Consider the following 19,852-nt stretch of genomic DNA (forward strand, 5'->3'; position numbering starts at 1 on the left):
TCCCTCTGTTAGTTTTGGGCTGCACCCTGATGAAGGTGGAATAACACTAAGTCCTTTAAGCTGTCTGAGTGTGGAGGAGCAGATGCCGTGTCACTTACACAGGTGTGCCTTTCACCATGCATCTCGCACTGCACTGACGTGAAGAAGCAAGAATTCAAAAAACAGAGTAGTTGGTTTCAGGGAGTCGAGATCACACCACTGCACTCCAGCCTGGGCGACAGAAACAGACTCCATCTTAAAACAACAACAACAACAAAACAGACCAGTAGATTCTTTTCAAATAGCTTTTTTTTTTTTTTTTTTTTTTTTTTTGCTCTGTGTATTTGCACAGCCAAAAAAAGAAAGCAAAAGAAACACTTGTATTCACTCATCTTGCAGCAATAGAAAAGACCTATAAGGGACTTCTCAGAGCACATCCTAGTAAGCTAAAATATTCCACACCAAAAACCACATCAAAAAATATCCTATGGGCTGGGCGCAGTGGCTCACACCTGTAATCTCAGCACTTTGGGAGGTGGAGGCTGGTGGATCTCTTGAGGTCAGAAGTTTGAGACCAGCCTGGCCAACATGGTGAAACCCCGTCTCTACTAAAAATACAAAAATTATCTAGGCCTGGTGGCAGATGCCTATAATCCCAGCTAGCTACTTGGGAGGCTGAGGCAGGAGAATCGCTTCAATCTGGGAGGCAGAGGTTGCAGTGAGCCGAGATAGCTCTGCTGCACTCCAGCCTGGGCAACAGAGTGAGACTCTGTCTCAAAAACGAATAAAAATAAAAATAAATAAATAAATAAATAGACTATATTTATCCTATGGATTGAACTACTTCTGGATCATCCAAGAGTGTTTGCATTCAGGATCCTCACATGTTCTGTGCATGAAAAATGAATCTAGTCATTGTGCTTTAAGTGCTTCAGTGAATCTGGCCATCGAGACAAAGTCAAGTGGCCAGAGCTTGTGTCATTTAAGAAAAAGAAGGTGACCAAGGCTCCCCCTCAGGGAGTGCCCCATATGTCCTGGCGGGGCTGGAGGGGAGGGGAGGAAGCCATCAGCGACAGAGAACGGGCTGTGGAAACCAGGCTGCTGGCCTTGGGAGTCAGCTCCCTTGAGCTTGAATTCTGATTTTGGACTTTACCAGCTATGTGATTTGGGGAAGATTTCCTAACTTCTCTAAGTGTTGGTTTCCCTCACATATAAATCAGAAATAATAACAGATTCGAGAGGCACATATTTTAATTTCAACAGCAGCAATTTCTCTCCAACCTCATGAGTCACCAGAGGACTTTGTGTGGCTTGATCATTGCGGTGTGCGTTCTTGTAGTGGCTTAAGCCTCAGAACAAACACTTACTCCTCAAATGCCGGCAGATTTGTAAAATCAACGCCCTGTGTCCACTCCAAAACGCAGTTGATGTGAATGCAAACTGATGTCACTTTTTAAACAAATTTGAGAAAATACATAGAAAGCCTTAAAAACGTATGTGTCCTGTCTTCCAGCACTTCTAATCCCAGCCTTCCCCATCAGCAACGGGGATAGTCACTGTAACCCGAGTATGCATTCATACATTGTTTTCATACGATTATGTAGACCTTACAATTAAAGAAATAGATATTAATTCATTGATATAGATAATATACAGGCTACATTCTTAGAAGAATTAAAACAGTATGGTAGACACTATTCCACCTTGATAAGTTAAAGATGTGTGTGACTGTGAAAATAGACAGCCAGATGCCCCGTGAGCACCCCAGGTGTCCTGGCAGGGGCTGGAGGGGAGGAAAACATCAGAGACAGAGATGACCAGCTATGGAAACCAGGTCCCTGGCCTTGGGATTCAACTCCCTGAAGCTTGAATTCTGATTTTGGAATTTACCAGCTGTGTGCTTCGGGGAAGATTTCCTAACTTCTCTATGTGTTGGTTTCCCTCACATATAAATCTGAAATAATGACAGACTAGAGAGAAAGATATTTTAATTTCAACAGCACCAATTCAACCCCATTTCTCTCCAACTTTCAGTGTCAATAATGAGGGTATGAGGCATGAGTAAATAAACTGGACACAAAACCACTGATCTAGAAGCCTCTGTTGAAAACTCTCCTGATAGTGACCTACACAACGGCCATGTGACGACACAAGAGAACCAGAGTGTTAACAAGCAGAACCCAGAACCCAGTGTCCTTTGGGATCTAGGGTTATGCTGTTACCTTCACCTGCAATTTCCCTTTGAAGAGGAGTCAGTGTACCTTCATTTGTGTTAATAGAATGTATCAAGATACTTTGCACATTGTAAATATTTATGTATTTATTACCTAAAAAAAAAATCAGTTGTCTGCATTTTGAAGTTGCTTCAGAACTCTTCATGTTCTTTCTTGGTCTCCTTGACTTTCCACAACTGGTACTTACTCAAAAATGCTCCGTACATATTTCTGTTACATCAACGTGATTGACTTTTTCTTTCCTCTCCAGCTAGGAAGAAACTGATAGGCTTATACAGGCTGAATATCGCTTATCTGAAATACTGGGGACCAAAGGGTTTCGAATTTCAGATTTTATTGAATTTTGGAATATGTGCATTATAAAAAGGCCATGTGAGCATCCCAAACCTGAAAATCCAGAGAATGGACACCTGCAAGCCGCATGCTCTGAGTGCTCACAGTGGTCATTGCATCCACGGGTTCTGCAAATCATGTTGTCTATAGGGAAAATCATAATGTTTGTCCCCCCGGCCCCCGCCCCCGACCCCCCGGGAGCCTCAGCTTCACAGGAGTTAGTTCTGGCTCTCATCCCCTCGGCCAGGTGCTTTTCCCAGTGACCAGTTACGTTTAGGTTGTGATTAGAGGTTAATTTGTAGGATCTCCTCTTTGTTTAGCCATATTTTCTAATTTTTCTATACCAAATAAATATCACGATCTAGCTTTTTTAAAATTGGGCCCTGAAATGCCCTTGTGTTACTTGTCAGCCGCCATCAGCACTGCCCCACTATCCCACAGAATCAGAGTCGTGATGTTCAGTTTGGGGTTGAGAGGGCTTGGCAAGGTGCCCCTATGTAATCGCAGCCATCCGTTGCTTTTGTGGGATCTGTCTGGTAAGTCGGTTGCTGTCTGTTAACGTGACCTGAACAGTACAGAATCACGAGCCGGATGGAAATCACCAATGGGCGGCTGGAAGCAATGAGAAAAGCTGAGAAAAGCCAGTCAGGAACGTACGGGACACGTCCATTTCTTATTGACCAGGAGCATGGGCTGATTAGTATCTAAAGTAAGTGGCTCTGTCTTCCTCCAAATTCTTTCAAGCAAAAATAATACAATTTTGATTTTTTGCCTGAGTGTATGGCTAACAAGATATTAATAAATTGTCTTTTTGTCCTGAGCTAAACAGGAAACAGTGTGTGGGGAAATTACCTAGACCAAAATCATGCCTGTCCTGCTGGAAATGTAAACATATAAAGTGACATGACAAGACTGCACAGACAGAGAAGAGGTGGAAGAGCAGTGTCATGATGGTGACACTCTCAGGTTTCCACGAACTGCTAACGTTAATTAATATAAGATAAACTCATGTGCAAAAATTCACTATCAAATCAATGAGATAGCAAATTCCTAGGATTTCCATCTATGGTTCCGTATTTTGATGGCATCAGCGCTTTTCATCTGGCATAGCTACGACTGCATAACAAATTATCCCTTAATTAACTTAATGGCTTAAAACAACAAATATTTATTATCTCGCAGTTTCTGTGGTTCAGGAATTGATATGCAAGTATGTTTTTCTCCTACTTAACTGAAGAGAGTACAACCTTTTCCTAGAGTCTTTAACAACTTAAGCGTACTAATTTGAACCGTCTGGACCTCAGATAATTTTTGGAAAGCAAGTGAATTTCAATCTGCTCCAGAAAACACACAAAGAAAGAAAGTTGGGTTGCAGAGCCAAACCATGGTTGCAACTGAGTCTATGCTTCCTGCTGTCAATTATCTGTGACAATCTGTGACCACCATGCCGGATGTTTGCCCTCTACCAAGAAACACACCAGGAAGAGTTAAAGCCAGTTGAGAAAGATGGACTACATAAGGCCTTGTAAGAAGATGCAATAGCTATGTTCAAAAGCAACATGAACTCATTTTATCACTCTGATATCATCCTCCTGTTCTCCCTTACATGGGCTTCGAGGGCTGGTGAGGCTATAAACACAGGTGGATGGGTTGTGTAGAGCAGACCTGTAGTGCTCAGTGACAGAAGACCCCTGAAAGAGAGGCCAGAGCCAATGACCAAAAAGAAGCTTCCCATGTGCAGAGTGATGGACCCCTCTTAGGCAGAGCTTGTTCTCTTTAGCCAGCTAGAGACATCATGATTGCCAGCACAGTTGAAACCTAGGAACTACAAAAGGCAGCAACAGGAGATAGATGTGTTTGGGGGGCACTGTTCTGATGGCAGCATGATATGGTTGGGTTCTGTTTCCCCCCCAAATCTCATGTCTAACTGTAATCCCTACATGTCAGGGCAAGGACCTGGAGGGAGGTGATGGGATCATGGTTTTCTCCCATGCTGTTCTCCTGATAGTGAGCGAGTTCTCACGCAATCTGATGCTTTAAATGTGTAGCACATCAATAAAACTTCTCTTTATAAATGACCCAGTCTCAGGTAGTTCTTTATAGCCATGTGAAAATGGACTAATACACAGCCCCAATCCAAGAATAAGGGTGCAGAGCCACAGAATGAAAACCAACCCAGCATATGGGGTCCTAGTGCTTATGAAACTGCTATCATTGTCATCTACAACAATGAATCAATTGGCTTTCTGTAGTGCTCAGCGTAACTGCGAGGAGGGGGCAAACTAATTCAGGAGCCCAGATGACAGGTCAGCACACAAAACGTCTCTGGGCAAGATGTATCAACACAGGGCCCCTTCTGTAAGTGAAGAGGTCCAGTCCTTAGGACTTCTATAAAATGGAAAGAAATGTGAGTTCTTATATATCTACAAGTTGTAGATTTATGGGAAAAGTGCTTTTAAAAATTAATTTGCACAAGTATTTTATCATTATATGCAGCAGTACTTTGTGTTTGAGGAGTCTGAAATAATCTACATTGCAAGGCAGTGTCCCAACGAGGTCGGAACTTGGGGAGGGTTGATTCCTCAGATTGACTCTCTTTCCTCTCCAGCTAGGAAGCAGTTGATGTCGTTCTGCCCCATGAAGTGGTCCGTGGCCTTGGTGAAGAATTATTGCAGGAATAAGAAGTGTTACTAATGAGGATGTGAGGCATGAGTGAATAAAATGAACACAGAACCACTGATCTGGAAGATTCTGTTGATAACTTTTCTGGTAGTAACACAACGGCTATGGGACCACACAAGAGAAAAAGAGCATTTGCAAGAGGAATCGAATGTCTTCTGGGAGCTAAGATTATGCCATGACCTTAATCTGCAATTTCCCTGAGAAGAGGAGCCAATGTACCTTCATTCGTATTAACAGCATTTATCAAGATACTGTGCACATCATAAATACTTACATATTTACTGTCTTTAAACAATCAGTTACCAGGCCGGGTGTGGTGGCTCATGCCTATAATCCTAGCACTTCGGGAAGCCAAGACAGGAGAATCACTTGAGCCCAGGGGTTCAAGCCCAGCCTGGGCAACATGGCAAGACCCAGCCTTCGCAAAAAAAAAAAAAAAAAAAAAATCAGTTATCTGCATTTTGAAGTTGCTTCAGAATTATTCATGTCCTTTCTTGGTATCCCTGACTTTCTACAACTTGCACTTACTGAGAAATGCTTGGTACATATTTGCTGATATATCAGTGTGGTTGACTTTTTCTTTCCTCTCCAGCTGGGAACCAATTGATAGGTGTATATAGGTTGAGTATTGCTTATCTGAAATGCTTGGCACCCAAGCGTTTCAGATTTCAGATTTTTTTGGATTTTGGAATATTTACATCATAAACGTACCATTTGAGCATCCCAAATCTGAAAATCCAAAACCCGAAATGCTCCAAAGAGCATTTCTTTCGAGCATCATGTCGGCACTCAAAACGTTTCAGATTTTGGAGCATTTTTTATTTCATAGTTTTGGATTTGAGATGCCTAACCTGTACTGTCTTCTAATTATTATCATAAACAGGTGAACGATGCTTTCAAAAGTCTGCCATACATATTGACTAAGAAGGCCCCAGCCAATGGCCTTTGTGACTGGAATTTCAGCACAGTTTATTTCTACATTAAGGAGAAGAACTTGAATTACCAGGAATTTTTTTTTAAGTCCTGCCTCCTTCTAGAATTTGAATAATACAACGAGAGTTTCTTTTTCTTTTTCTTTTTTTTTTTTTTTTTTTTTTTTTTACAAAGAAGCGTGTGGTCTGTAAGCTGCACTCTTTTGACAGGGGCTGAGCCCCAAGGAGCCCTTGGATGCGTCCCACGTGATTTAGAGGAGGAAATTCGTGGCGGTCTTCTGAGCAGCCATGCCTGTGAGGCCCAGAGATGGGGGAGGATCACCTTTAGAGGGAGCAGCTCCCTGGTGGGCATGACCACCACAACTAGGGGAAACGTCAGCAGAGAAGATAAGTTGAGGACTCAGTGGAGAACAGCTTGGGGAGCCAAGAAAGCTGTCAGTGGATGGTGGAGGGAGGGTTGTGGTCTTTGGGGGCGCTGGTTAAAGACTTAAATCCCTGAGATTTCCATGGGAACTGTGGCCGAGGCTTTTCCTCCAGGGCCCACACTGTACTTGGAAGCTTCTCCCCGCTAGGCAAGTGGAATTTGTCCTGAGTGAGACGGTGATGAGCTGAGTTAGGAAACTGACTCCTAAATTCCTAAATACTCAGAGTCCCCTCCTCTTTTCCACATAGGCATCTCTGAATAGATGATTTTTGACATTTGACAAAATTGATGGCAGAGAGACAGGAGCTGAGTGCTGATTGGTGCAGCGTTTCTCTGCACCCAAAATGTCATAGGACATGTGTCCTGAAACGTGTGGGCATCTCATCCACAGGGAAACATTCAACGTCGCAGCTGCACCTATGCCTTTTATAGCATGACTTTCTACCCCAGCCCCTGCAGGTTAGCAAGCCTTCTGGAAACTAACTCTGACACAGCACCATTTTAGAGAATGTTTTTCACTTCTTAATAATAATAATAATAACAACTCTCTCATGGGGCCGTTCCCCGCAGAGTTCTGCACGCTGAGTTCACTGACATTGTCTGGGTCTGTCACTGCTGGTCATGGTATTTTCCTGCTAGGAGTTTCGGTTTCTGTTACAGACTGTGTGTGCTTGAGGTTTGCTTCCCTTGGCTGCTCTTCCACAATGGAATGTTCTTTTTGAAATCGATGACTTTCAAGGTGATCATTAAGTGCCAGAGACCCCTGTGAGCTCCTTCAAAACACCAAATTTGGACTCTGCCCAGCTCCTGAGCTGGCTGTCAAGGGTGTGAGCTGACAGTTTAGATGATTCAGCCAACTGACATCATGCCAGGAAATGCCACAATTTTGAAATTCATTTCAATGCCCACTCCTCATTCTATGAGGAAGGCCATGTGCAGTTTGCCAGAAATACTATTGAGAGGCACTAAATAACTAGCATTGATGAGTCTCTATTAAAATAAGATAACTTACTATACATTTCTTAACATATTTATGTTTACACAGGAAAAGCAAAAACATTTGACATTAGTAAGACTTTAATTTTACTCTTTGAGCAAATCAAGTTATATAACTAAGCTAAAAGGAATGCAAAGACAATTTGCAAATATAAAATTGCTTTAAGGAGTCAACGTAGAGAATGATGCTATTAAGATTATCATCAGAATTCAATTACAATTTCACTAGTTTTTAGTTATGAAGAAGGAACACATCCAGAAGTGCTGTGCTCGCCAACTGTTTAATATTAATTAGTGAAAGCGATGTTTCCTGATTTAGCCATGAAAGTTAGTAAAGCATTTCATTTCAAATAAATTTTTATTGAAAGCAAATTTTAAAGCTACCTGGGGTTGTGTTCAGCAAGCCTTGGGAATTTGAACTTTTTCACATGTGAAAGTTTAAACCTTTTTCTTTTCCCTGTTGTGTGCGAAAATCTCCTTTTGTTTGTCCTCCTGTGGAAATTATTACTTTCACCCATATATGGCTCCAAAAATATAAACCGTCTTAGACGGCTATTGAAATTATTCACTCTTGGCCTAGAGCTAATTGTGGCTTTTCACTCCTAACAATATCTTATGAGAAAGTTGTAAGTGAAAATAAGGTCAAAATGCACATATGAAAGCTGTGTAGCATTCTCAGAAAAACCACACATGGGCTGTTTTTTGTTGTTGTTATTATTTTTTTTTTTGGAATATCTGTTTATCAAAAAGCTGCCCATGGTGATTCAGAGTCACATTTTTCATCTGTGTGTATATACTGGAGAACTTTGACCACGCTTGCTGATTTCAAAGCAAGGCAATATCTTTTCAATGACATCAGCTTCCACTCCCTGTACCGGGAACTCACCGTTCTCTGAACTGAAAGTTGGGAGCTGGTGCCAAAGGTTGTCTCACCTGTGAGTACATTTCCTGCAAGCCCAGTTCACCCTGGCGTGGGCCTGGCCGATTCTGATAGTGACACACACCTCTCCAGTTCTCACAAGCAACAGCCCCAAGACTAACTCTTCAGTCATCTCCAGACTGTGACCGAGGCCATGGAGAGCAGCCACACCTAGAGAGGAGCCTGCCCTTGCTCGCCTGGGCTGTCCTGTCACTGGCAGTGAGAGTAGAACTGTCTTCCCTTCAGAATCACTGAGTGATCAATAAAAAACACTCGGCCGGGCATGGTGGCTCACGCCTGTAATCCCAGCACTTTGGGAGGCCGAGGCAGGCGGATCACGAGGTCAGGAGATCGAGACCATCCTGGCTGACACGGTGAAACCCCGTCTCTACTAAAAATACAAAAAATTAGCCGGGCGTGGTGGCGGGCGCCTGTAGTCCCAGCTATTCGGGAGGCTGAGGCAGGAGAATGGTGTGAACCCGGGAGGTGGAGCTTGCAGTGAGCCCAGATCGTGCCACTGCACTCCAGCCTGGGCGACAGAGGGAGACGCCATCTCAAAAAAAACAAAAACAAAAAAAACACTCTGACCCTTGTGGCAGGAAGTGAGCTTTGCAGGTTAACACGTGTGTGTGCCACAGCCAGAAGCCCCGTGCCAGCCCCTCTTCATGACATGGTTGGGGCTGCAGTTCCTAGGGACACAAGCACATGAGATTCGGGGCCACAGGAGACCCCTACAGAGAAATGACAAAATGCCTCCCTGTGCAGCTCCAGCAGCAGACACAGTATGATAACGAAGAGAAGAAATGGAAATAAAACCACCTTGTTTTTTTCTGTCCTGTAGCAGGACAGTAGGTGCCTGCAAGGCAGTGCATTTCAGAAAGGGTGAATGATAGTGGATTAAAATTATCTCAAGGTGTTAATCCCCACATTTACATTGTGCTTATACTGTATTGACAGACTTCTTTAGTAAGTATAAGGAAAAATTCTCTCCTAGGATTCAAAGGACCAGCCTGCTCAGAAAACAGAGTGGATAAAGAATTACACACAGACACAGACACACATACAAACACACACAGACCATACACACATACACACAGGCAGATATGCAGCAGACACACAGAGAGACCCACAGACACACATGCGTACACACAGACACAGACATACATGCAAACACACACAAACCATACACACATACACACACGCAGATATGCAGGCAGACACACAGAGAGATGCCTACAGAGAGACTCACAGACACACATGTGTATACACAGACACACAGACATATACAAACGCACACAGAGCATACACACACGCAGATATGCAGGCAGACACACAAAGAGACTCACAGACATACATGTATACATACAGACACACAGATGCACATACATGCACACAGAGACAAACAGATACACACATGGACATACACATATATACACATGTACATACACAGATATACATACACATACATGCAGACATATAGGCAGACACACGGAGAGACACACACAGACACACATACATACACAGACATACACACATGTACACACAGACACTGGGATATATAAGTACATATAGACACTGTAGAATGATCTTAGCCATTCTTCTCTTCCTCCAATAATTCACATTTCTAGGTGACTCTGATTTTCTTTAGCTTTAAACGAAAAAGCAAAATGCTTTCTATAATACCTCTTTGTTTGAAAGTATATTTTTAAAAAGATTCTGAATGGAAGATATTTTTTTCAAGTCCTCTCATCTTTTACTTTTCCGCTGGTGATATCCTCACTGAGTCCATTTGGACAAAGACCGCGGAGAAGCCATTGGGCGTGACACCCGACGTGGAGCCTGCCCTTTCACAGCAGGTCAGAGCCAAAATAGACAGCAAAGGAGAACTAAATCCAGGTTGAACAATGCTGGCCCCAAAATAGCAACAGCGTTTATGAGCACAGCAGCAGGAAAGGCTGCTAATCATTTGCCAGGATCTTTTATTTGGGTTTGTCACTATTGAGTGACACTGGGGACTTGAGGCCCCTGTCGAGCACACAAGTCCAGAATTCCAAATACGAGACTCTAATAATAATATCTGGTGCAGAACCGTCCTTCCATAGAGAACTAAGGAGCCAGCGCCTCCCGTGCTCCCCAGGAGCTGGCAGGAGGGTTTCCTGAGCATCTGCTCTGCAGGGGCATCCCACCAGGCTCTGGCATGAATCCTCCATTCACCCTCACAGCTCCTGTTTGTAGCTTTCAGTGCTCCATGCTACCAATGAGGAAACTGAGGCCCAGAGTAAGATGGCCCAAGGCCACACAGCTAGAAAGCTCTTCCTGTCACACCATGGATCTCGTTCTGTGCGGTAGGGAAACAGTCACCTTAGACACTCTTAACTGCAGAGGGTGGTGCAGCCGAAAGTGTAGATCGCAGGGTAACTCTCCAAGAGCACAGCCACGGAGTGCAGGAGGCATGCAGAAGGGACAGAGATGCATCCCCTCAGGGATGGGTGGACAGAAGTGACTCTCCCAGGTGGCCTGAGCTCTGTGGAAGGCAACAGCCTCATCAGCAAAGGCAGCCAGCAGGACAGTCAGTCCACAAAAAAAAACAAGCCAGAAGGAGAGAAGTGAGTTGACAGCTCTTGACCGCACGGCGGGCTGGGATGCAGACCGATATGGCTGGAGTTATGGGATGTTATAGGGAGGCAGAGCTAAGTAAGCCTGGAGGGGGCTTGAGGTTTGGCAATTCATAGCCAAGATTCCAAACCAAGGGAGGCTGCCTGGAGGGATGAGATCTTAAAATGGGAAGTGAAAGCAGTGTGCAGGCATCTATCAATCTATGGCAGGAGGATTATTCTTCTGAAGCACAGAGCAGACTGGCAGAGAGACGGCCTGGAAGGGAGGACCAGCTGGAGACAACTGCAGAACTCAATTATCGGTCTGATTTGAACTGAAGCAGGAAATGGCAACCCTAGTTGATATCTAGCCACAGACATTTGATGAAACAAAGCAATTCAGGAGTAGACTTTGCATTTCTCGTGGTCTTCATGGCACCCAGAGACCCTAATTGGTTCCAATTGGTAGGGAAGTATCAAGTCATTCTGAAATGATGGAAACCCCAACGTCAGCCAGGGTCCTCCTCGGCATGCTCGCACTGGGACTGACCCATGGCCACAGAGAAGCAGATTGCAAGCTCATTCCCTGAGGGTGGTGCTTCCTCCAATACTTGCAACTCTCTCCTGGAGAATGTCAGCTTGAGCAGCAAACAGGACATTTGGAAAGTGGTCAGCGGTCACATAGCAGCATTATCTTCAACAGGTTTATGTAACTGAGTTTCAAGTAAAGCAGGCTGACCACATGGGAGTGTTGGAACTACTCACAGGTCCACAGGACCGTGATGCATGAGGCCGGTGGTGACAGCTTCACAGATTCAGCTGCAGTCACACATAGTTTATAGAGAAGGCAACCCTGGGCTACCACAACAGGAAAACAGGGCCGTGCCCATCTTATTCATTCTTTATAACCAACGGCAAATATTTACTTAGCAATCATACAACGCCCATCACCAGATTAGACACTTATGTAGAACTTAGAATTGTACTGAATGCAAATAAGATGTTAATTATTACAACTGAATGATGCCTTTGTAGTTAGACTCTAGATGCATTTTTAAGATACACTTGAGGGAGAAACATGGCCATAATGTCACTCATTATAAGGATTTTGAAAGAGAGATTGTTAGGACCCATATGCTTCCGTATAAGCAACAGGATCTTAAAATTCGGGCAAAACCATGACTTGGTTTTGCTCTAAGATTCCTTTTCATGGCAGGAAATTCCCCTTCCTTCTGATAGGATGTTGTTTCCTTCTGGCTTTAAAAGGAATGTGACACCCAATTATTCGCCCAGTGGCTTCCTTCAGGACCTGAAAGGTCCCCGAAATGCCTCTCATTCTACTGAGAATCTGACCCAAACCACATGAACCTCAGAGACAGCCTGGGATGGTGTTTCAGAGGTGGTCAGACTGGAGGCCCCGGTCCCCTTCCTCCCAAACCCTCCCTCCAGGTGTGTCTGCAGAGAGCCAGCTGATGTCTTCCGGCCGATGTCACCAGGTGCAGGGTCTCGAGTCTGCAGCTGCTGAGCTGGAGTTATTTGTAAAAAATGGTAGCAACAAGACAATAGATAGGCATCTTGTCCTGAAGGCAGCAGGGCAATGACTCACGCAGATGAATCATTTTAAATTAGTCCGGTGGGTCTCGGGGGAACCAAGTTCTAAATTCAGGAAACAGCAGGCTCTGACCAAGCAAAGACTGCCAACTCAATTTCATGATTCTAGAAAAAGAATTAAGAGAGTTTTTCGCTAGAAGAAAGCATAGAGAACATATTATTCAATGGCATATTTCTGTAGATGTGAAAACAGAAGTCCGAGATCCAAAAGTCACTTAGCAAAGCCAGACAAAACTGCAGGTCTTCTGATTCGCGGCTTGGGAGTTCTCTCTGCCGTGCCATTGGGGCGCACTGCTCACTCTGGGAAACTACTGCACAAGCGTGTGAGAGCTTTGGGGTGACATGAGCAAATTATGAATTCCCCAGAGAAAACTGAGGCATTATTCTATGTAGCTAGGCAAGCATCACCCTTCCATTAGGGGGGCATTGGTTACAGCATAAATAATAAACAAGGCCACAGCTAGAGCCAGAGCTGCTCACCGAAAGTTTCTTTTTTGGTATGAAAACTGTGAGTGTATTTTCCCTAAGAACTTTCTGGCAACATGTACAAATAAAGCCACATCCACAGTGACAAATTGTGCTGGTTAGAGTTTAGCAGATGACACTCTTGTTATTGAAACAGGAACTGACTCAGCCTCAGCAGTTACAGATCATATATTTTATTCCGCTGTGTTGTCTCATTTGAAAAAAAACCTATCACATGGCAACACTGTTTGTTTTCTAAATAATACATTTTCTTCAGAGAAACATGTAAAATAGAGATAAAGCCTTTGAGATTTTAATTAATGTTTTCTGGGAACCAGGAGATAATTTCTCAATTAATACGTCAATATTTAAATACTGCAAAATATGTTTTCACAAATATAATAAAATCAAATGAGTATTTTTCAATGAAAGTAAATACATGTTTAATGTTTTTGAAGGACATCGATTCTAGTGTTTGAATCTGGTTGTAAAACCTTTTATAACACTGAATAGTAGCATTACTGCTATTAACTAAAAATGGATTTTTTTAAACACATAATGTACTTTTTAAGGATTTTTATTAACTTCAGAAATTTTGTTCATTATGACCAGGGCCGGGCTGAAGTTTGTCTTTGTCTATTAAGCTTTGACATCTACACAGTGCAAATTGATAATCTAAAAAATCTGTCTTAGGACAAGTGCTTAAAACACTTAAATTTTCAGGTATACACCCAAGGCGATTTGCCTGTTGCATACTGAGAATCTGTTTACAGTGCACGGGCTACTCCAGAACAATGCCTGTGCTGCTGAAAAGTGCTGAAAATAAATAGAAAAAGATTCTTTAAATTCTATGATTAGATGTTCACTAGTACACCCACCCAGACTTAAATGATTCAAATAGCAAGGCTTTCCTGTCTCCGTAGTTAGACGTGTGACATTTCTTGCAATCATGGGCTTCCCTAGTGAGATAAGTCTCTGCCTGACGTACCATTTATTTTGTAAGGGGGTCTCCCTCTGCTGGAAACTATTGCAAGACCATGAAAGATCAGAGACCCAGGGAGGTGATGGCTGTGGCCTCTACGCATAGAAGCCACAGAGGCCTCCCTGAGGCTGACACTAGGTCAGAACCAGGCGCAAACCCACAGCACATCTTCCTTGCCCGCTGGCTTCTCTCTGTAAACACGAGCTCCCTTTCTGTGGCTCAATTATCTGCAGTATACGCAGCCATTAAAAAGACATGGCCTTTTTTTTTGTTTTTCTGCTTTCCCTCCATAAATCTCAGAATGAATAGTTTCCATCTGTAATTGTTGGTTTTATATTTTTAAATAGTGAACTAAGAAGCATAATGTCTCATTACCTCTGAAATGATTCGAGCATTTGCTGCGTGCAACTCTGTCGATAACAGCACAATAGTCATTTTACTTTGTCTGGGGGGAGGGGAGATGCTTCAAGAAAGTTCATTTTTTTCCTCTACTAACTCTGTATTGCTAGTTATCTGTTGTTTCCACACTCTGCATAGATCTAATTTAGGTATTTTTTTAAAAAAAAAGATACTCCAGACATTATCCTGGATTGGCAGTTTAGAAAACACATGTGGCTTCAAGCCTTCGTTGCAGATCTGAAGCAAATTATTTCTGTAAATGTGTGAAAATTTGACTTTCCTAAAAAATGGCTTGTGGTGCATATGTGCTCAAATCTATTCAGAAAAACCACAGCGCCTGACATTTCTTCTCCATTATTTTCCTTGAGACATGAAGAGTCTTGTATAATTTTAGTTTTTTTTAAATGACAGTTTCCGTCAATTTGCTTTTTAGAGTAACATGTTTTCTTGTGCTCTGTCATGTAAGATTTTACCTGAAAGCGCTGAGAAAGCACCTATCTGCCCTGCCATCTGGTGAGGGCTTCTCGACTCATGAGAGTGACTCGGAATTTCTCACCACAGAGGCTGGAGCCACCGTGGGAATGTGTTCATTTCATATAGGGCCAGTCGCACCTTAACATTTTCATGCTACTGTGACAACATGCTACTTTAAAGCACCTTTTTTTTTTTCTTGGTCAGGCAGTTCTGGGATTTAACTCCTAAGCACATGCTGCATTTGAACAAGATAACCTTTTAAAATAGTGTTATAAATAGCACATCACCAAGCGGATTTTCTTTCAATCGCACGGTATCTGAGGACAGGAAATTCTAGCCAAATGTTTACTGTCTACTCAGTCCCCAAAGTTAATCATTAAAACTAAGACCTGGCATGTTTTTATTAATCTGTTAATCACAACAATACTTTATTTGAAAATAAGTCTAAAGCTTTTAGGTTGGCGCAAAAGTATTTGAGGTTTTTGCATTAAAAGTAATAGCAAAAACCGCAGTTACTTTTGTACGTACCTGATAACTTATGCAGGGTATAATTTGCCTTCAGCCAGCTGACAAATTCCAGCGTCTCATGAACTAGTGGCCACAGTAGCCACGAGGCCCTCTTGGGTGTGAACAAGTGTGCTTGTGTTTGTGCCTGTGTGTCTGTGTGTGTGTCTGTGTCTGTGTATCTGTGTGTGAGTCTCTGTGTGTTTGTATATATTAGTGTGTGTTTGTGTGTGTCTCTGTATGTGCATATGTGTGTCTGTGTGTGTCTATGTATATGTGTGAACATGTGTATGTGTTAGTGTTTGTATGTGTCTGTGTGTCTCTGTGTGGGTAAGTTTGCATGTGTTGTGTCTTTTTTGTGTGTTGTGTCTGTGTATGTGTGTGTATATGTGTGTGCCTGTGTGTATGTGTCAGTGTGTGTGCCTGTGTGTCTCTGTGTAAGTCTGTGTATGTTGTGTGTTGTCTGTTGTGTGTGTTGTGCCTATGTATGTGTATGAACATGTGTGTGCCTCTCTGTGTATGTTAGTGTATGTATCTGTGTGTCTCTGTGTAAGTTTGTGTGTGTTGTGTTGTGTCTGTGTATGTGTGTGAACATGTATATGTGTGCCTCTGTGTGTGTCAGTGTGTCTGTGTGTGTCTCTGTGTGTTTGTGTGTGGTGTGTCTGTTGTGGGTCTGTGTGAGTATGTGAGTATGTGTCTCCACTCCCAACCAAGACGTTTTCTAGGGGAGGGGGGAGCCCAGCACAGAAGTCTGTGAAGATAGTCTATGTTTGAGACCAGCTGGGAAGAACAAGTGCCAAGTCAGAAGGAGGGGTTGAGTGGAACTTCGGGGACACAATCCTGCTAACTGTCCCCCACCCAAGACCAGGAAGTCACCGCTGTTGAGAGGGACATTTTAGTAGATCCCTGGGGCTTGTGGGCATCTCAAGGACAATATGTGACCCGGTGGATCGATAACCCAGTAGAGATGGAAATGTAGAAAACAGAACCAAACCAAGTGCCCGTCCTCCAAGTATTCGCCCCGACTCTTCACCCTCATGGCACCCAAGGGAAGAAAAACCCACCGCTGTCAGCAGGTGACACCACCACCCAGTTTCACATCTGCTGGATCTTCCAGAGGAGCAATTTGTCACCATGCTGTGAAAAAACAACAAAAAAGAGCATTTATATCTAGTAGAGCTTCTATTACGAGCTGACCGTACATCATCTCACTTAATCCTAAACCAATCCTGTCAGGTCAGCATGTCTTTAGAAGAAATTAAAAGTTGGGGAACGTGTCTGCCCTCGGGTGGCTGGTCAAATGGCAAAGATCAGCCTCAAGGCCAGGCTGGCCTTCAAAAGCAGGTCCTGTTTTGATGGCACCAAATGACATTGAATAATGACATCAGTTTAATGCCTGTTATGAGAGGTGATGGATCCCAGGCCCCACAGGCGAGCTTCCAAGTTCTGTCAATAGGGAATAGCAAAAACTCCTCAAGCCCTTTGCTGTCAATTCTATTTCTGGGGCATGATGCCTGTAACTCTCATCTCAGGCCATCTTTCCCCCAGAGCCCTTCAAACACATCAAGGGATCCTCGAGCTGGGAAGGAGACACACGATTCCCCATCAGCTTCGACTTTGTAACTCAGATGTCGCTTTGAGATTTGGAAATGGCCATGTGGACATCAGGGTGTTCTGGGCTTTTGTGAGACCCACTGGAGTCCAAACTGTGAGGATTTCCTTGTTTGTGTCCAGCCACAATGAGACAAGGGAGGACCACTGAGTGACTCAGAAAAGACCTGAGCATACACTTCAACAAAACCTGCCCCAGGCTAGCTTGTGTTTGGTCCACGCACCAGAGCTTTGGCACCACAGAGACAAATACTGGGGGACATTCCGGGAGGAGGTGCTGGCCTCTCTGGAATTCTGTTTCTAGGAGAGCTTCCAGCAGGACTTGGGGCGTTCTAGGCTCTTTATCTGAACCACAAAACTGTAAAACAGGGATGTTGTAGTGGCTGTAGGATTGTAAAATATACGAGAGCTGAAGGGGCTTTTGAAGCTGTAGAAATGCTCTGAGTAGTGGCTGACCGGCTCTCCTCGTCAGGGTCAAGTACTTTCCAAGGCCCTGGAATAGAAGGCCCTTCCCATGCACACACGAATGCTGTGTTTTAAAAACCTTAGTTCTTCCAAGAAGTTCTACGTAGGTCCTCATGACCTCCCTGCAGTTTATGTATGAGGTTACCTACAAACAAATGTTATCTAATAAAAACATTGCAATGTGTACATAAAGAAATACCTCAATGGATATAAAATCCCTAAATATCTTTTAAAATTAAGACTAAAAGAGAAACTGTTTATCACTTTGATAACTACATCCTGCCCACGCTTCCTGGCAGATAACGCTACACCTCACTTTCAGCCATCACCTCACTTTTCATTTTTAACTCAAAAAAAATCTGATCGACACATAATAATTGCACATATTTGTGGGGCACATAGTGATGTTTTCATACATACGATGTAAAGTGAGAGTATCAGGATAGTTCGTATATCCATCATCTCAAACCTTTATCATGTATTTGTGTTGAGAATATTCAGTATCCTCCTCCTAGCTATTTGAAACTGTAGAAGATATAGCTGTATTGTTTCAGGTCCTCCTTCTAGCTATTTGAATCTATGTAATATGTACTTATATAGTTAACTATATATGTATAGTTATTATATAACAATAACTATATAGTATGTGATTAACTATAGTCATCAACTATAGTATGTAATTAACTATAGTATGTGATTAACTATAGTCATCAACTAAAACTTATCTAGCTGTAATTTCATATCTTTTAACAAACCCTTCCTTGTCCTTACTCTCCCCCTCCCTTCTCAGCTTCTAGCATCCTCTTTTCTTCTTACTTCAATGAGATCAACTTTTATTTAGCTTCCACATATGAATGAGACGGAGGTGTTTAACTTTCTGTTTCTGGCTTATTTCACTTAACATAATGTCCTCTAGTTCCATCCATGTTGCCATGAATGACAGGATTTAATTCTTTGTTATGGCTACATAATATTCCTTTGTGCATATGCACTACATTTTCTTTATCCACTCATCTGTTGTCAGATACCCCGGTTGATTCCATATCTTGGCTGTTATGAATATTGCTGCAATGAACATGGAAGATGCAGGTGTCTCTTGGACAGACTGATTTTCTTTCCTTTGGGTAAATGCCCAGTATTGGGTCATATTTCTATGTGTGTTTCTGAAGATGCTTCATACTGTTCTCCACAGTGGCTGTACTAGTTTACATTCTCATCAACAGTGTACGAGAGTTCTCTTTTCTCTGCATCCTAGTCAGAATTTGTGATTTTTGTCTTTTTGATAATAGCCATCCCAACCAGGGTGAGATGATACCTCACTGTGGTTTTGATTTGCCTTTTCCTGATTATTAGTGATAATGAGCATTTTTTCATATATTTCTTTTTCATATATGTGTTTTCCTTTGAGAAATGTCTGTTCAGGTCATTTGCTCATTTTTAACTGGATTGCTTATCCTTTTGCTGTTGAGTTGAGTTCCTTGTATATGCTGGATATTACGCCCCTGTCAGATGAATAGTTTGCAATTATTTTCTCACTTTCTTTAGGTTGTCTTTTCACTCTGTTGATTGTGTTCTTTGCTGTGTGGAAGCTTTGTGGTTTGGTGTAATCCCAGTTGTTTATTTTTGCTTTTGTCGTCTGTGCTTTTGAGATTCACAAAAATCTTATGATCATAAAAATTTATAAGATCTTTCCCTAGACCAATGTATTCAAGCATTTCCTCTGTTTTCTTCTATTAGTTTTATAGTTTTGGGTCTTACATTTAGATCTTTGATTCACTTTGAGCTGATTTTTGTACAGGGTGAGAGGTGGGGATATAGTTTCATTCTCCAACACCTCTTCATAATAAAAACTCTCAATAAATTAATTGAAGGAAAGTACCTCAACATAATAAAAGCCATATATGACAGACCCACAGCTAACATCATACTGAATGAGGAAGAGATAAAAGCTTTTCCTCTAAGAGCTGGGAAATGACAAGGATACCCACTCTCACCACTCTTATTGACCATAGTCCTGGAAGTCCTAGCCAGAGCAATCAGGCAAGAGAAATTAATAAGGCACATTCAAACTGGAAAGGAGAAAGTTAAATTGTTTCTGTTTGCAGACGATGTAATCTTACATAGAGAAAAACCTAAAGATGTCACAAAAATAAAACCGTTATAACTGACAAATAATGTTGCAAGATACAAAATTAATACACAAAAATCTGCAGCATTTTTATGTAGTAAAATAGACTAGCTGAGAAAT

The sequence above is a fragment of the Nomascus leucogenys genome, chromosome 9 (assembly GCF_006542625.1).
Source record: "Nomascus leucogenys isolate Asia chromosome 9, Asia_NLE_v1, whole genome shotgun sequence".
Taxonomy (NCBI): Eukaryota; Metazoa; Chordata; class Mammalia; order Primates; family Hylobatidae; genus Nomascus; species Nomascus leucogenys.